Raw genomic sequence first — 19,994 nt, forward strand, 5'->3', positions numbered from 1 at the left:
TGGTTAAATAAGGAATGGTTATTTAGCTATTAAAACAAAACAAAACAAAAACAAGAAGATACAGCATAAAACTAATGACCAGCAGATTGAAAATAAATCATATAATTTTTTTCCCTGCAATGCAGTTAATCTGTGGAAATTTGTTGCCAGAGGATATGGTAAAGGTGAATAGCATAGCAGAATTAAAAAGTGGTTTGGACAACTTTATCCATTACAAATTATTAACCAGGTAGAAATAGGAGAACCATTATTCATCACTGGAAATGAGCTATTAGAAATAAATCTACTTTTTGGGGTCTGCTGAGTACTTATGACCCAGACTGGCCAAGGTTGAAGACAGGATGCTCAGTTGACCTTAGTATGACTCACATGGCTTTTCACCAAAACATAGATAGAAACGTAGAAAATGACAGCAGATAAAGACCATGTGGCCTATCCAGTCTGCCCATCCATACCATCTACTCTCCCTATCACTCCCTTAGAGATCCTATGTGCTTGTTCCAAGCTTTCTTGAATTTAGATACAGTTTTTGTGTCTACCACCTCTACCAGGATGTGGGGCATATGTCCTGAACCACCATTTGATATGTATCACAGAACCTAACCTGACAAACAAGCCCTATGGAATTCTACACTGGACACCACTTTGTCTTCATGTGAAGGTAGAGCCATAATTTGGATTCTCCTCTGAATCATGGATTGTTACACTCCAGTTGTATCAGGCCGCTTATGTATACAGAGGGTCAAGGACTGCATGTTTACTCATCTACCCTTAAACCAGCATAAATTCAGATTGAAATTTGTAGCTTGTAAGACACCAAGAATTATTTGAATTATTTCAGCCAGCTTGGAGATTTTATGAATGATTTAGTCACATCTGAAGTCCATGTGAGAAATACCTACCTGTCACACAGTGATGGCATATTCCTTCCATGGATCAGACGGCTTCCAGGAACAATACAAAAGTTCCAGCATTTTTCATCCAAAGATGAGAATCAAGTTTGCAGAGCTTTGATGCTTTCATTCAACCATGGCCTCAAGAAGATCTACTTCATGTTTTTTCTCATTGGCCCTTGATCAATCAAGTCTTGCAGAAGATAGATCAGCATCCCACCTTGTCATCTTGGTGACATCGGATTAGCCTAGAAGACCATGTTGTGCCACTTTGGTGCATCTAATATCCAGTCTGCCTCTACAACTTCTGCAGGAAAGAGGTCTCATACATGGGGTCAATGATCATGGAGGATCTCTCTTATTTCTGTCTTATGGCGTGACTCTTGAGAGAAATCATCTAAGATGCAAGGATATCATTACCACTCTACTTCATGCTCATAAAAGATCTACTTCCATAGCTTATATGAGAATTTAGAGAACTTTTGAGTCATGGGTGTTCTCAGAGTCCCTATTGAGTGTCCATTTCTCAAATTCTTTCTTTCTTTTAAGAGGGCCATAAGAAAGGTTTAGCAGTCAGTTCCTTAAAGATTCAAATGGCAGCATTAGATCACTTCAGGGAGCAACTCGAAAAATCATCTCTAGCTTCTCATTTGGATTTAGTATAATTCCATGGGGTGTGAATCATTTAAGGTTGCTGGTTGGGCACTTGTTCAGTTTTATTTATTTATGACATTTGTATCCCATGTTTTCTTGAGACAAGTTCAACATAGAACATTTATGCCCCAGTTTACTAAGCAGTGCTAGTGGCTGTCCAGGCACTAGTGCCAACACGGCTCATTCACTTTGAATGTGCTGCGTCAGCACTAGCGCAAGGACAGCTGCTAGCTCTGCTTCATAAACAGACCCCTAAGTGACAAACTCAGATAGCATCTGAGTTTGGAATCTCAGTTTGGGAGAGCACTATTTGAAATATCTGAAAAAGGCCATTTTCAAGGATTTAACATTAAAGGCTATGATTTTGGTTGCCATTACTTTCCGAGCTTTAGGTTTTAACCTGCAGAGATCCCTTTTTAAGGTTTATGGAAGCAGGTTTTTCCATCTGTACAGTGCCTTCTTTTTTTTTGCCAAAGTTAATTTCAATGTTTCATGTGAAGTAAAATTTTTGGATCTTCCCTCTTTTAAGAAAGAGGACTGTGGTGATGACTTCAAAATCTTGAGACTTCTGGATGTATTGAGTTCTTTTGGAGGTTACTATTGAGTCTAGGAGAAGAGATAATCTTTTGTTTTAGTTGCAGATATTAAGCAAGGCTTGGCAGCTACTAAGGCTACCATTGCTCTTTGTATTAAATATGATTTTTGTCTGTTTATTTGCAGCAAGGTTGGGTGCCACCTAAGTAGTTAAGGGCACATTTGACAAGAGGTATGGTGACCTTTTGGGCCGAATCTCATGCAGTTTAATCCGATCTTATTTGTACAGCTGCAACTTGGTCTACTTTCCATTCTTTTGCTAAGCACTGTTACTGGTTGAAGTGAGGGCAGAGCAAGAGGCAACTTTTGGTATGTAGTGATTAAGGCAGGGGTTTCAAAATCCCTCCCTTGGTAGCAGGAGCATTATTACATCCCTTGTTTCTAGACTGGTCTGGTAGAGATAATAAGCAAGATGAAATTTGGTTTTACTTGTTAATTTCCTTTCCTTGAGTCCTAGCAGACCAGTCCAGCATGTTGTTTTCAGTTACTGTTCTCAAGTTTCTGTATGTTCTATTTTTATTATTGTTTTGGACCCTGAACTCCTTTTGAGGAATTGCTTGTTTTGCTTTTGGACATTACTTTTATACAATAATACTGAGAAGCTGTGCCTGCACTGAGCCCTATGGCTCTGTCTCCCATCTGCTAGTTGGCAAACACAACCCATTGGTTCTGGTGGGGCTTAAGGAAAGGAAATTAACAGGGAAGACCAAATTTTACCATTAATGCATGGGTGTTTGGCTGCCCATTGCACAGTAGCTGAACATGAATCTAACTTCCTTTAGGATTTTCTGCCTTGCTGAGTTTGGGGCAACACTAGTGGTGATTTTACAGTACAGCAGTGGCGTAGCCAGAAGGCAATTTTTGGGTGGGCCAACAGGTTGGATGGGTGGGCACTAGAGTTGCCAACTTTTTTGAAAAAGAAAAAACAGCAACCTGATGCACCTATGCTCTGTCCCTACCCTACTCCCCATAACTTCAATGAGGGTTGCAGGGCAGGCTTCAGTGGCTGCAGGCCAATTGAGAGCTAAGGGAAGTACAATAGACTGCACTATTCAGCCCCATTGAGCCATGGTCCTCCAACACATATATGGTATTGAAGCCAAACACATTCTGCATCAAGAGAACCTCCTGGCCCTCCACCAACAATGGATACAGAGCACAGCAAAGACAATTCTCCATAAAACTCATTATACAAAGACATTTTGTTTTCTAGTGTACTCTCAATTATAGACATATTATAAATTAACTTTAAAAAAATCTATAAAACAAAGGTCACTCAGAACCTAGAGCAAATCTACCATGCCAACACTAACTTCCAAAAACAAAGATCCTACCTATGAAAAAGAAGTGCCTTAAATATTATAGTAGGGCCCAAAAATACAAATACACTTATCAGGAAAGCTGAACAAGCCAAATTACTACAGAATGCTACATGGAAACTTCATGCTAACAGAATACCTCAGTCACACACACAAGACACAAATGCCAAATACAGAATAAGTGACCACAAACTCTAGAAATATAAATTAAACGGAAACCCCAAGAAACTAGACCTTGCATGTAGTACAACACTAGAGAAACAAGAAAGAAAGAAAGGAAGGAAGGCATTTGCTTCTGTGCAAAATATAAAGATGGCACATGCCAGGGATGGTGTTAGGGATTGCAACTAGGGCAATTGTGCTTGGTTCCTTGGCCAGAGAAAGCCTGCATGCTGGAAGCTGAAGGCGCAGCCTGGTAATGGACTTTGGGGTCCTTTCCTAGATTTCTGTCCTGGACCCCAGCCATGTTTAACATCAACTTTGGCAAGATGTACATTCCAAATCCAACATATTATATTCACAACATTGAAAATAAAATACATTTTTTAATACCTTTTTGTTGTCTGGTCATTTTTTCTCAAATCATATTGGTCCCAGTCTCTGGTTTCTGCTTCCCTCTTTCTTCTCTTAACTCACTTGCCAGGGTCTCCTATTTGACATTTCTTCTTTCTCCATGTCCATCATCCTTCTCCCATCTCTGTTTTCCTATATTTCCTTGTCCAGTATCTCCCCTGTGTTCATATCCCCTCATCCATCATCATTCCTCTGTGCACCTATGCACCCCATGCCCAGCATATCCCTTCTGTGTTCCTATTCTCCCCCTTGTCTGGTATCTCTCCCCCCCTCTGTGTCCATATACCCCCCCTCTCCAGTGTCCAGCATTTTATCTCTATTCCATATCCACGTTCCCCCCCCCCCTTGTCAGACATTACCCCTCTGTGCCCATGTGCCATCCCCACACAGCATCTCACATTTGTGTCCCTGTCCCCATGCTCCCACCTAATGGCCATCATCTCCCTTCTGTATACCTTCCTATGTCCCCTTTCTCCCTCCTCCACACCAATGTGTCCCTCTCCTCTCTGATCCCACCCCCAAACCAGCTTCTCTTCCGCTCTTTCCTTCCCCTTATGCATCTGGTTCTTTTTCCATGCACCTCTCCCCTTCCCTCCAACCTCCCCTCTGCAAATCCAAAACCACTCCCCTTCCCTCTGACCTCCCATCTGCAAATCCAAAACTTCTCCCCTTCCTTCCAACCTCCCCTCTGCAAATCCCAAACCTCTCCCTTTCCTTCCAACCTCCCCTCTGCAAATCCCAAACCTCTCCCCTTCCCTCCAACCTCCCCTCTGCAAATCCCAAACCTCTCCCCTTCCCTCCAACTCTCTGCCCCTGGCAAGTCCAACACCCTTCTGTTCCCTTTCCAGCCTCCCCTTACTGGGCCAGCACCCCACTGACTTCCTCACCCTCTCCCACCCCTGCCGCAGCGCTTCATTTAATTCTGTCGGCGCTGCTGTAAATGCACAGTCTCCCACCCCCCGCGGTGGCACTTACAGTTTGCTACGGCGCTGACAGAAACTCTACAGATGCGGCACCGACGTCCTGCTCCGGGGCCTTCCGCGTCCCGCCTCCGTAGACAGGAAGTTACATCAGCGCGGCAGAGGGAAGGCCCCGGAGCAGGATGTCGGACGTTGGTTCCGCATCTGTAGAGTTGCTGTCAGCACCATAGCAAAGTGTAAGCGCCGGGGTGGGAGACTGTGCAACAGCAGCGCCCACAGAATTAAATGAAGCGCTGCGGCAGGGGTGGGAGTCGGGAGAGGGTAAGGATCTGCTTCTGGGCGGGCCTGAAGCTAAACTGGGTGGGCCTGGGCCCATCCAGGCCCACCCGTAGCTATGCCCCTGCAGTACAGCACATAAGTAAATGCAGGTACTGTACAAGGAGTTTCCTGGCCAGGAAAACAGTTCAGATATTATATGATGTTAATATGGCTTAATGAATAATGGAGGAGGCAGAACTTGCTACTTTAAACTACATTATGTTCATTGTGTCATCACTGGATTTTGTTCAAAGCACATTTGCCACAGCTACAAGATGGGCCTGAATTTGTTTAAGTTCTTTTATTTTATTTTATTGATTTTTCAATACAGAGGTAAACAAGAGCTCACAACATAGCAACAAGTAACAATTTACAATACAATTTGTTTAATTTCTAGGTGAGTAGAAATGTTTTGCACAACAGTAATATTTTGTAGAATGGGGTTAAGTATCCCCTCCTGAGTTGACCCAAATATTTATGCAGTCAGTGCATGGAAATAGCTGCAGTTCTCTGCTCACTTGGGACTTTACAGGGCTGAACTGAGCACTGCTGAAAGGTCTCCCTCTGGGTTTTGTGTCCTGTCCTCTAGGGAAGAATCTTTAAGCCTGATCTGTGAATTCATATGAAAACACTCAGCTGGACAGGCCGGGTGCTTAATGTGGATTTGTGTCCATGTGTGTTTACTGAAAGTCTCAGTCCGTTTTGCTTTTCAGTGGATAGATCCCGATGTTATTGCAAATTTGTAATTTGTCTAAAGTAGTACTAGTACTCTCTGTTCAGTATCTAAGAGATTAGGACATTTCTTCCAGTTATCCAGAAATGAATCCCTCAGACAAGTTTAGAGAGGCGCTATCTGTTATCAGCGAGCCATCAGAGAGCTGGCATGTCTTCAGCAGTGGTTTTATTCACTCTGAGACCTTTTGATAGGGCTGGGGATTAGTGCTGTCCTTTCTTATCTGTGCTAAAGTCATTGTGCTCCTCATTGGGGAGGGGGGACAAGCAGCCATTGGGCATAAGCAGTGGATGCTTTTAGAAGATGGAGTGGTGATGTCCTTCTATAGAGGATGCAAGAGGTATTTTTAATAGATTGTTACACTAACCCTCAGAGTACTAGAGTGGAAATGTGGTTATCTTAATTACATTAGTTCTTTCTCATTTGAATAGCCAATGTGTTTTTTTTACAGCCTTAGAAAATACATGCAGGTGTCTGGTATATTTCTGGTGTCTGAAAGACTCAACAGTAATCTAAGGCGAACAAAAAGAGCAGTTGTATCATAGAAGGAGAAGCAGAAAGGAAGCTGCAACTGGTTCAATGTCATACAGAAGCATTTGGGCCTAGGATTCCTGATTTCCAGGTCCAAAGGCAGACCAAGGGTAATATTTCAGCAGTAGTACCTGGCTGATGGCCACCACTGAATATAAGAAGTTTGTGGTCAATGCTGTGGCTTTCCAGATAGCGGTGATGTTCAGCCAGTATCTGAATAGCCAATCTGCACACACCTAGCTCAGCTTTTTTTTTTTGGTCATACTTCTCTGGAGAGCAGCACTAGAAATCTCTTTAAGTGTCGGCCCCTCCCCAGCTCCACCCACTCACCGCCTTGGCGCTTTCCAGATAATATCATTGAATACTGTGTTCACCAGGACTTATTCCTTCCATTCTTCAGTCACCTTTTTCTCTGCCTGTCCCTGCCCACCAACCAGTCGTCTCATCCTCCCCTCCATCCCATCAAGCTGAGATCCAGACCAACTTTAACCCAACCAGACCCTCCTCTCTGAATAAGTATGTCAACGCCACTAATCCTACCACAATTCCTTCCTTCTGGTACTGAATTACCTCACGTAGAGGGGTATTTATTATATGCAGGTACTTTGTCTCTAGTGGGTTCACAATCTAAGGCCCTCATGATCAAAAGCAAACTCTGGCGCTAGAGGCTGTTAACGCCATACTAGCGCCAGAGTTTGCAGCCGACCCATGATCAGAGCCCTCAAGTGCCTGAAACAGCGCACTCGAGGGCTCTCAGCACAAGTAGCATGCAAATGCATGCTAAACAGGGCTTCTAGCGCAATTAGCTTGCAAATGCATGCTAATTGGCGCTTAACGCATTCATCCCCAATGATCAGCGACCAGCGCACCAAAGATTGGGTCGCTGGCCGCAGCAAAATCAACGCCAGCTCCGAGCTGGCGTTAGATTTTGCAGATCATTGGGGAGGAATGGTGAGCCCCGTCCAGCATGCAGTTGCTTACATGGTATGTAGCCCCGCCCAGTGCATCCCAGGATGCAGTGGGCGGTGCTGGGCGCCGCCATTTTGGGCTTCGACTGACAGGAAGAGGAGGGAGGCAGGCAGGCTGCGTCCCTCCTCCAACACAAGGTAGGGGGGGCCGGGAGGGGGCCGGGACGGGGCCAGGGGGGTGTCACGACACCACGGACCACCAGGAAATTTAAAGACAACGCTGGGGAGAGGATTTGGGGTGGGCTGGAGGTCCACCGGACTCCAACTCCCCCCCCCCTCCGTCGATGGAAGAACGATTTCTGGGGGGTTTGGGGGCTGGAGACCCACCGATCCTCCAGCCCCCCCCCCATCACTGGGTGGGAGGGTGGGAGAGGGTTTGGCCGGCGGCGGCGGCCACGACGTTTTCTGGAGGTTTGGGGGGGGGGGCCTCGTTGTTCGGGCCTCGGGCCAGGCTGTTTGACAGGTTTGGGCTTTTGACAGCCCAGACCTGTCAAACAAGTGCGGGAGGATTGTGCTGAGCGCATGCTCGGGCGCAATTCTCCCGCACTTCAACATGATAATCAAAGATAATAGCGCTGCTTAGATTTGCATGCATTATCTTTGATCATCGGTGCAGAAAAGCCCTGCGCTGTCCCGGTGCTATTTTTAGGGCACTGTTTGGAACAGCGCAGGGCTTTTGATAATCTGGGCCTAAGTCTGGAGGGTTAAGTGACTTTTTCAGAGTCACAAGGAGCCACTGTGGGAATTGAACCCAGTTCCCCAGGATCTCAGCCCACTGCAAATGCCAAAATGAACATAAACATATGCAGTTTTGAATATTGGCCCAAAACTTTTCAAAATGATTATGGGTGCTAGACTTAAGACAAATTACCTCTCTCTCTGGACACACTGAATAAATTTACTCAATATTGGGGGTACTCAAGCCCTCACTGCATCCACAGAGTTGTACCTTATGTCCAAGCACATATAACCTGTCACTGCATTTTAGGTTATTAAAACTACGACTCAGTCATTTTCGAATGACCTAATAACTTATGTATGTAATGAAGAGTTAGGGTTTAATGTGCCCGATCGGGAGAAGGAGGGGGGGAGGTCACAGCTATTGATTTTGGTACCTTGAATTCAGTTTTATTTTCATATTTGACATTAAACCTCAGATCACAAAGTGCTTTTGCTGTAAAAAAAAAAAAGTTCATTACCATAGGATTATTCACAGTAAATTGTTTACAACAGCAATGGAGTTGATTCCAGAAGCAAATCGTGTCTGAATTTATCTGTAAATAGGAAGTGACACAGGAGCATAAGCCATATGAATTTCCATATGTCAGTCACTGATGACAGACCGTTCCCATCAATGACATAAACAGGTCTACCTGTGTCCCACCTAGCAATAAATGGTATTTATTTGGCAAATATTCAAAAGATTTTAATTTAGAGAATAATTATTTGAAATAGTAAGCAGTTATTTTTCATTCATTTATTTATTGAGATTTATTAATCTAAGGCGGTGTACAGCAGATACAGTTTAATATAAAACTTACAAGCAAAACAATAGTAAAATAACCAAGAATAAACAAAAATACAATAAAGGAGGAAAACTTGAAAAAGTATAAAAAAATATACACATTTAACAGCAGTGGAATTCAAATACCAGAGATATAATACAGTGTTAGCATAATACTAATGATATACCTAATAAGCATTAGAGCATTCAACTAACATAGATCTGATGCTAAATAATTTTTACAATACGGCTTACCATATAGCTGAGGGACCAAGAGCAGATATATGATGGGCACAAGACGCAAGGTACAGAGTCAGTTGGGATAGTTTGATGGTTAGCTAAATTCATGGCAGGTTCATTGTATCATTAAGCAAGAGATAAGGAACTGGTCTAAGTTACAGTGTGTGTAGCAAGCTAGTCCAGGTGCAGAAGGGGTGTATAGTCAGTCAACCTATGTATTAAAGGCTTGAGAGAAGAGCCAGGCTTTCACCTGCTTCCTGAAGTAGAGATTGTCTCGAGCTACACGTAGCCCCTCTGGGAGTAAATTTCAGAGCTTAGGGGCTACTCCTGAGAAGGCTCGCTGGCGGGTATCACATCGTACAATTTGTTTGGATGAAGGTACATAGTTTGCCTTTAATTCTATTTTGAGCCCATCACATTTTAATTTCTACTGTTGCAGGTACTGATCAATCAGGCTGCAGGAATATAAATGTAATGTGTTTGTGAGGATGGAAGTCACTTTTTAAAAATGAATCCTGTGGGCTGCCAGCAGTCTGTCTGCTTTCTGAAATCCATCCAGCTGATGCTGGTCTGTTCAGAGGAAACATCACTTAGAGTGAAAAATATTGATACCCCAGCTGTGAACTTATAATTTCATTCAAGTCTACCATTGAAAAAGGGTAACTTTTAATACGCTTAATAGAGGAGACGATGATCCTCGTCATTGCTTTGAGTCAGTGAGGTGAGGCAGAGGATTTGGGCTTTTATTCTGGAGCCAGAATAAAGAGCTGTTTGAAGTGTAGCCACTGTAAACAGATAGGGCCAGGTTTGGGGGGGGTTCTTGAAGGGGGGGGGGGCAGAAATTAGGGCAATTATCTGGGAACCCAGTGACATAAAAAGATTCCTTTGTGAAGCTGAATCTTATCATTGAGATACAGCTTTAGGATATCTGGCTTGTGCCCTGAGCCATGACTGGGGCTGGACAGAAACCAAATGTTGCCCAGCCAGTACCAGCTGTGTGTCGGTGACATCACTCAAATAATTAGTCCTGGTGTTAGTTTCACCAAAACATGCTTTAAATTCTGTAAAACGCAGATATTGGGATCCAAGATATTTGATCACATTATTAGTGAATCCACGTTATATCAAGTCTACAGTATAATATGTAATAAATGACATCCCCAGAGAGTAATCTTTGATCGGGTTATAAGTGAACCCGGGTTATATGGGTCTATGAGGAACTAATTTATACTGCCTCTAAATCCCTCCCCCTCTGGGATCCTGTTGACATGTTTTTGAAGAAGAGAGGAGCTGGAATTTCCCTACTACTGGGGGGCGGGGGCTCATTTGAATGTTAAATTAGAGTCAGGTGTGTTAATTGCTGGCCCTTGAAATGTAAACTGTTTTGTTATGTAAGTCACATTGAACCTGAGTTGTACTCGGGCTATGCGGGATATAAATGTCAATAATAATAATAATAATAATAATAATAATAATCATAATTAAATTTTCTCTGATCACCTGAAAACTCCTTTCCTCCACAGAACAGGGGATCAGACCAACTCAAGAGTGGATTTCTTTATCCCCTGTGTTTATTAAATAAACCCTGTGGTCATGTTGAAAAGACCTGAGACATGTAGCTGGCAGAAAGAGAAGACTGTCAGCTGCAGGACCCTTTGTGCACATGGCAGGGCTGAATTTCTTCCAGGGTCTAAAGCTGGGTTACAGATGCAAAGCCATTGTATAATACAGATTACTACATTTGGCAGGGAAAAAAAAAATCAAATCACATTCACACAGACTTCTGCAACCCAAAAATGTTTTGGACTGAAATGAATGGAGTAATGGGAAAGGGAAAACATGACAGACAATGTGATTAAAAAGGCTAATGAGGTATTCAGAAATTTGTCGGAGAGTGCAAGAGTTTAGAAATGTTAGTGCAAAGTTCACCCAAGCAGAAGAACCCATAGGCTGCCTGGTAGGTGATATTTACTGCTGTGTGCTGCTACATTAGCACGCATCAACATGCATTATTTATGTTGTATGAAAGGAGAATGCTTTCCTAATAAAACACGTTAACGGTGCTAAGGCATGTTGGTAATCTAATGCATTGCATCATGGCTCATTCATTCTGACTATAACCAGGGGGCTTATTGATCATGGATGGTGAAATGACTGGACTCAGTAGTTGCATCCCAAATTGCATCTTATATGGAATCTTTTCATTGTTTACATAATTTTCAGTTCGGATTCAGGGCAATGCATAGTATGGAATCCCATTGTCAAAAGTTAGGGAGTTTCTAAGTCATGGTACCCAATCTGTTCTGCTTCAATTTGATATATCTGGTGTGGTTGATTCAATTGATCACGAGATCTTATTATGCCAGTTGAGTGAGTTTGGTATTTTGGGTGCACTTCGGAAATGGCTGGAGGGTTTATTTTTGTTTTGAAATAGGCATTATTATGTAAAAAAATAATTATTTTTCATTTAGTTGGAGTCTGAAATTCAAAGTTCCCAAGGGTTCACCAAGGGTGGGATTGGGGGTGGGGTGGGGTGGGGTGGGGGGGGGATAAGAGTCCTGGGTACTTGGTTCAGGAAAGAAAATAAATCTTCCAGGCGCAATCTACTGCTAAAGTAAGGCCAAAGCATATTAGCGAGGGCTTCCAAAAAAAGGTATTACTCCACAAAGAATTTACAAAAGGTTGAGAGAAGGGGAAGGAGTGTGAGGCTGATAGTAGAATTTGAAATTTAATCAACTGATAAGTAAATTTTGTAATGGGTGGATATTACCAGGCCCTCAGCCCTTCACTGATTTTTGTGGCTCTTGGAAGGGGGGTAGGGGGAGGCTATTAAATGGAGACTCATGAAGTCCTTCCCATGGAATTCCCCATTCTTGTTGGAATCACAAGAATGGCACCAGCAGTGACCTGCCCTGTGACTCCTTCAACTGCTCTGATCCTGGTGGCACTTTGCTTTAAGGTGCTTAGTTCCCCATCTGTTCTTCTCAATCTGGACCATATTGTGTAAAGCCTGACAGTTTATGCCTGGAAGCAGAGAGCTGCTGATGAGTGGGATGAGAGAATATGTGAGGGGACAGTGGAGTATGGGGTAAGGGAGAGCAAATGAGTGAAAGGGGAAGAGGATGCATGAATCAAAGATAGTCTTCAGTGTGAGTGAGAGGATGGGGAATGTAAGTGAGTGGATGGGGGAATGTTAGTGAGAGATGGTGAGTGTGAGTTACAAATATATATAAATATTTGTAAATTTATGAAAATATGCCACATAATTGCTGAAGAATTTGCAGGAAGTTGTTACAAAATCTTGAAGAATCTACTGTAGGAAAGCAGGAACTGTGGATGAACCAGTACTAGAGCCTGGGAGTACTGAAGGCTGTGGAGTGCATGTTAATAGGGCTATTCACTGAGTCTCGAGTGCATAAACTGAACCTGATCTTTCTTCTCTAACATACCACGTACTACATGGTTTCCCACATTTTATATCTATATGTCGGGATCCTTGCTGGACCTTCACTAGTCCTATGTGTTCCTATCACCAGGACCATGCCACGTTAGCACAGGGAGAGGGTACATACCATCTGGATACTGCATCCCCTTCTAGGGATGGCTATAATGGTATTTCCCTCCCCTTTATAAGTCAGAGACCCTAGTGAGCAGATGTGGTGTGATGTGTGGCGAGTTGTGCTGGTAGGAGTCAGACTTCTTATTGGAGTCTAGGCTAGAGGTCACAGTAGCCATCTTTAAATCTGAGCTGTTATGTGAAGGAATGAGTGGGGCTTGTTCTTTGCCCACCTACCCCTAGATCACCAGGGACCCAAAGGTAGGCCCGGAGAGCTTACAAGTGGGTGAGGGTGGGAAGGCCTGGGATAGGGGCTGCTCTTGGGGGGGGGGGGGGGTTCAGGATAGAGAGTATGATCATATGGAGGAGGGGTGTTTGCAGGGTCAGAATGAGCTAACCTGATATTCAGCCTGCTGCGCAGTCAGCTAACCAGGCAGCAGGCTGAATATTGCACCTGACCGACTGTATTCTGGGCACGGAGCCTGGATATGTAATGCTGATACCCACCTAGGTGCAGGCACAGAATATTGGTCACCAGTGTCTGAATATTCACCAGTTAATGTTGCTATTAGGAGACCAACACAGAAGGGACAATTGAGCAGGGCACTGTCTCATTGCAATGTAGCATCCAAGCAGTCCCTAGTCTGCCGCCTGTTGCTTATGGCGTCATGATCTGAATCACAGTCCTACATAGCATAGAGGAAGAAACGTTGCAATTATTTACAGTTGGATTCCTTTCAATATCTTCTGTCAATATATGGTTTCCCCATTCCCTTACAATCAACAACTAGAATTCTGATTTTTAAGGCTCGTATTTCATCTGTAATACAGAAACCCTTCTTTATTCTTTGACAAGTTCGATCAGCCAATTCCTTTTGTGATAATTCTCTCCATTCTTTACTGATTCATTGACTGATTATTGCAATTTAATCTTACATGGTCTCCCTCAATATCATCTTAGAAGGCTCCAACTATTACAATAAAACTGCAGTTAAATTGATTTATGGTGCAAAAAAATATGATAGTATCACTCCCTTATTAATAAAAGAACATTGGCTTCCAGTTTCCTTTTGGATAAAATTTAAAATTCTGACCCTGGTTCATCAAATATCTCACAGCAGCTTTGTGATTATTCCTTTACTCCTTATTCTCCTATCTGCCTTCTTCCCAACAAAATCACGTAATAGTCTCTAGTCATCTTAAGTTCGATCCCACGTGGCAAGAATATCATGTTTTGACATTACAGTGCCTTCTCTTTGGAACTTCGTTTTGAACTGTCCCTTCTCAAATCTTATTTCTTTGTAAAGACCCCCGCCCCCCCCCCCCCCCCCCCCCCGTACCTGAATTAACTCTGGCAGGATGCTGCTTCACTAGCCCATGAAATGGCAAGATTACACCCATCCTTATCTTTCTTTTCACATCCTCCATATATCTCATAAAGCTTTAACTTGATTTTATTTTTATTTGGGCATCGTTTGTATTGAAATGTGATTTTCATTCCTTTACTGCGCTAGCATGCACTAACGCTGTTTACATAGTATTATCAATAACTAGTATGAAAGAAAAGCTTCTGTGTTGTTCATTTACAAGTCCCAGATCCTGTTGGAGTGCATAGTTTTAGGGGACTCAGCCCTTTCGTGCTGCTTTCACATCGCTTGCAGTAATGAGATGAAGAGGGAGGGTGAAGCTGATGCTCCACATGGCAGCTTGTTCCACGTTCCACCTGTAATGAGTAATTACATTTATAAAAGGCAGGATGTACTTGTTTTACTCATAAAGGCCATAAGAAGCACATTTAAGTTTGGAGTATTTAATTCCTGAATCACTATTGAGAAGAAATCACTGCTTACAGTTTTGGCTCAGTGTTTTTCGGGTGTGAAGATATCTGTAGTCAACAGGGAGAGAAGCATACTTGGGGAAAAATCTGGAAATTTACAAAAATTGAGGTCTTTGTCGGGGGGGGGGGGGGGGGGGGAGTCAGCACAGTATAATGCTTAAGACAGGAGTATCCCAAGAAAGCTTTCTGTTTCAGCTCTTCCCCCCCAGACAACATGCAGGAAAGGAACAGGAGGGGAAGGGCTAGAGAAGGAGACAGAGCAATTCCTTTCTTCAGGGTTGGGGGAGAAGGAAGATTTGGATTTAGTTCAAGTCTTTTTCAGTTGCAGATCAGGGTGAGTTACATTCAGATATGGTAGTGTTGTCCTGTCCCGGGAGAACTTTAAGTTTGAACCTGAGGCAATGGAGAGTTAAGTGACTTACCAAGATCACAAGAAGCCATAGTAGGATTTGAATGCTGGTGTTCCTGGTTATGAGCCCTCTATTCTATTCATTAGTGTAATCCACTGTTCTGCTTTCCTTGGTCCACTCTGGTTTATTACTTCTCCTCATGTACCCATATCAACAGGCAGCATGCTGGGGAGGGAGGGTGCAGGAAGTGAGGGGCTGTAGCAGACACAGCTGGACGGAGTCTCCAATTCTTTGAAATCCCAGGATTGCTGACTCAGCTGAGGACAGATTGGAAGTAGAAAAAAGAGATATCCCAGGGTACAAGCCATGGAGCTGTGAATGAATTATGGGGATGGTGGGAAGAGATTCTTGAAGTCATAGCAGCCAGCTCTGTGGGTGCTTGAGCACTCCCAATATTAAACAAACTCCTTGACTGTGTCCATGGAGGGGTAGTTTCCATTGAGTGTAGCACCCTGAAAAGTTAGCTCCTATACCTCATGTAAGGGAAAGGGCAAGAGAGCAATGGTTTGGGCTTGGGGGAGGGGAGGGAGAGATAGTGAGAGTGAGTGTATGACAGCTGTACTGGACTAGCAAGGTGGGAGGAGACACTGGAAGAGAAAAAGTTGATGTGCACCCCATCCCTACTAATTAAGTCTAATCTCAGATGAGCACAGACTCAAAAATTCCAAGTTATGGGGACAAATTGATTTAAACCCAATCCCTCAGTAGCTTCTCAAGGCATAGAGTGCGGTGATCAACCTTTCAAACTGTGATATGTAGAGAGCCCTAGCGTATGAGTCAGAGAAGCCCCAAATGAAGACCCTGAAGACTTCTATAGAGCAGCAACAGGAATGTTCTTAGATTCCACAAACACAAAAGAAAGGACATGGAGAACAGTGGCCTGGGCCCCCCAAAATTTGCTCTGGGACCCTGGTATGGCTGGCAGGGGTCCCTAACCCCTGCCAGCTGAAGCCTTCATCCAGCACTGATCTCCGTCCTGGACGTGAGGGGAAGAGAGAGCAGGGCAGGCAATGCGGTGGCGCCGGAGATCAGCGCTGGACGAAGGCTTCAGTGGGTGAGGGTTGGGGACCCCCACCAGTCAAGACGTACAGTGGCATCAGTGGGTGGGGAGTGGCAGGGTGGTGAGGCGGCGGAGGGTGACGATGGCAGGGCGACGGACCAAAATGTGCCCCCCACCTTTGGCTCTGGCCCCTTCCCACCTTCAGGTCTGGCTACGTCCCTGGTGGAGAAGAGTGTTCATCATGGGCTGCTAATGTGGGCAGCACGTGGGCTCCTGTGGAAGATACCACTGCTATAGCAGGAGGTGTGCATGGGTTGCTCGCAGGTGCCAACAGAAATCTGAAACTAGAATGAATTGCTGCCTCCATCAGTTAAGGGTGGAAAAACTTTGGCAGTAAAATGCTCTGGGATTATGTTGTGAATCAGTAGATGCTTTGGAGAAAGGCTTTTTCTAGCCTTATCCTAGAGCAACTGTTTTTCAGCTACTATTGACTTATGCAAATGAGGCCCAACAGTAAGTTTCCGTACGTGACCCGACATCCCGCCACATCCCCAAGGCACTGCCTCTACCTCCTATAACATAAGGACTTTAAAATGTTCTTGTGACATAATCTCCAGGGAGTAGCAGGGAACCTTGTGAAAGGGTTGAGTGTTCCCAGAAAATAGCAGAGATCCATGAAATAGCAGAGGTCGGTGAGCAAATTTAGACTTCATGGTATTTAATTTGTACAGAGTGCTGTATTTCAACTCTGAATCCTGCCCCTATTTCTTATAGGCCTTGTTTGTTTTCCTTTTGAAAACTGAGCTGTCCCGAGAGATGCCCATTAATGAGTGTGTGATGCCCTCATACAATGAGATGTCAAGTCTGATTCACATTAACGTCCATTATGGGAAGGATTCATGCTTTTCTGCATCTCTCTCTGCAAGTTTGGTGATGTAGCAGCAGGCTGATGATATCATGCCGTCTGTATAACAATAATACTGATTGGCACCAGAACTGGAGGACTGTAGGGTGGCTCTCAGATAATGACTCAGAATTCATGTCCAATAAGCGTTAACTTTCAAGAGATGTCCACCATAATAGTCATAAATTAGCTTGAATTACTGTGGCATTTAAACTGGTTTAAATCACTTTTGTGGGAATTGGTCTGTAATACATCTAATACAATCAAATAACAGAATTATATTAAATATCAAAGGGAGAGAATACAGCAATCAAAACAATAAAATTAAGAAATTAACCAAGGCAAATAATCACAAAAGCATAAATTATAGCTCTTTCCATAGTGCTGCCTTATATTGACGTTGCCCTGCCTTCACTTTATCTTCACTTCTGTATGGTGACGGTGCCAGGGCCACTCGGCTGTTTTTCAGTCCCTCAGAACCTCCCCATCTTCAAAGACAAATTGCGCGGAGCCATGAGGGATACTGGCAGCACCTTCAGGACCTCCCATTTGTTTCTAACAGTATAATTAATGCAGTTTCCCTCTTTGGATCCATTACCCTCCTCTTCTGCAAATACTGACAGCATGAGAGTTTCTTCCATTTGCTGCTTCTTTTCTTTACAAATTCCACCTTTTATCTTTATTTTATCTATTCCCTCCTTTGTTTTTACCTTTTCTTTTATACATCTAAAGATGGATTTGTCTCCTCTTTTTTATGAACTGGGCAATTTGTTTTATTTTTGTTGGAATTTTGCTCTGTTAAGCACTTTTCCTCCCTCTGTTTTTCCTGATGTTTCTGCCTCTCCGCCTCCTTTCTCTTTATGTTTATGTTTTTTCAAATGCTAATTTCTTTCCTTTTACCATTTCTGCTACTTTCTTTCTGTTACCATTGTTTTTAAAGTATAGCTTAGGAGAACTCCATTGCAAACCTTCAGCAGCTGATTCCTGGCTATCTTTAGTGAGCATTTAAAAGAGCTTTTATGCCTGGAAAGCAGGTAGAATCACTAGCATCAAGCAAATGTCCATCAGATTTCTGAAGCAGATTGTTATCACCTTTAAGGAAATTTACAAATCGCAAGTTAGAACCATCTTTCAGCCCTTCTGCTTTCACGTTCGGTGCAGAGTTCTCTCTCTCCACATTTGCCACCCCGATTTTATATATGGTGCTTTGAGTTGTGCATGCAAATTTGGGCCCATGACTTAATTGAATAATGAGCCAATTAATACTGATAATTGGCATTCTAACAAGCAATTATTAGTGCTACTTGGATTTAATTAGCAGTTACATGTGTAAATTTAGGCGCTGGATCTATGCCTAAATTTTATGTGTGAGTCCAGGAATGGGGCGTGGAAATAAGAGGGTCATAAATGGATCGGGGGCCATTCCTAGAATTTTACATGCGTGTGTATAGAATAAGGGGGATGCATGCCTAATTTAGTTATGAAGATTTGCACCATGTTTCAGCATCCCCAGCTGTCTTCCCTTCCCCACCAGTGATTGTGAACACTGTTTGCACAGCATCCCCATCCCTCCTCCTCCCACTCCCCCTCTTCTTCTTCTTCACCAGCAGTTGTGAACACTGTCTGTGTAACATCCCCAGCCCTTTTCCTCCCCCTCCCCCTTCCCACCAACGATTGTGATAACTGTTTGCACAGCATCCCCAGCCCTCCTCCTCCCCACTAGCAGTTGTGAACACTGTACAGCATTTCAAACCCTCCTCCTCCTCCCCACAAGAGGTTGTGAACACTATTTGCACAGCATCCCCAGCCTTCTCCCTCCTTCCTCACCAGGGGCTTTAAACACTACCTACAAAGCATCCTCAACCTCCCCCCCTCCAAGATCAGCCTGGAGAACAGAGATATATTGCTTGATGGGTGGGATAGAAAGCCCAGAATAAACTTGAAACTTAAGCTTGAAACAGAAGATCTAACCCAGGAGTGAAAGGCGGGGTCCTCTACATGAGGGCCTGCAGCATTACCACTGAGTCACCACCCTGACCCTGTCTCAGGGAGGATATTGATTTTAACTGGCACACTATTCTTAAAAGATGCAACAGTGATAATGAGTGCAGGAAGCAACTCATGCCATGACAGATCATCAGAGAATCTCCGAATCAATGCAAAACTTTATTTAATGGTTTGATGAAGAAATGTATTCTATCTAATGAACTATCTATCCAAGCTGAAAAAGATATATAGCAGAATTAATTTTTAATAGTTGGTGCTGGAAGGAAAGAGAGATTTATTTTTCTTTCAAAGCAGATGCGGGCTCTCTATCAACAGCTAGAATGGATTCAAGAAAGAAAGATTTCCAGAAAAGAATGGTACATGAATGATTTATTTGTCTTCTCTTGCAGAGCTAAGAGCATAAGAAAAGCCAAACTCCAGGAGCCCAGCATCCGATCTCTGACGGTGGCCAGTCTGGGTCACAGATACCCAGTTTATCCCAAACAGCTCTGTTTCCCAGAGCTCATTTCCAGGGATGAACAGTGGCTTTCCCAGGTCTACCTGGCTAATTGGTTTTCTAGACATTTCCTTCAGGAACTTCATCCCATCTTATTTTCAACCCCTTTGTCTTACTTTTCTTGACCAGACCCTCTGGCAATAGATTCCACAGCATGAAAAATAAAAAAAGACTTTCTATGATTTGTTTGCAATCTGCTGATCATAAATTTCAGGGAGTATCATCTGAATTTCTAAAGCTTAGTCTGTTGAGTTAAATGAGCACACTTCTGTTAAAAAAAACAAAGTCAGGATTGGAGGAGTGGCCTAGTGGTTAGTGTGGTGGACTTTGGTCCTGAGGAACTGAGTTCAATTCCCACTTCAGGCACAGGTAGCTCCTTGTGACTCTGGGCAAGTCACTTAACCCTCCATTACCCCATGTAAGCCGCATTGAGCCTGCCATGAGTGGGAAAAGCGCAGGGTACAAATGCAACAAAATAAATAAATATGACAAGGGGAGGTGCAAAAACAGGGTGACATGAGATGGAGGCACATCCCA

At 43.5% G+C, this 19,994-nt stretch overlaps 1 protein-coding gene across 1 annotated transcript in view; it reads left to right on the top strand.

Moving 5' to 3' along the window:
* GRM7 (glutamate metabotropic receptor 7) overlaps positions 1-19,994 on the top strand; it is a 387,933-nt gene that overhangs the window by 65,184 nt on the left and 302,755 nt on the right. The gene's annotated exons all lie outside the window — the stretch shown is intronic.

The sequence above is a fragment of the Microcaecilia unicolor genome, chromosome 6 (assembly GCF_901765095.1).
Source record: "Microcaecilia unicolor chromosome 6, aMicUni1.1, whole genome shotgun sequence".
NCBI lineage: Eukaryota > Metazoa > Chordata > Amphibia > Gymnophiona > Siphonopidae > Microcaecilia > Microcaecilia unicolor.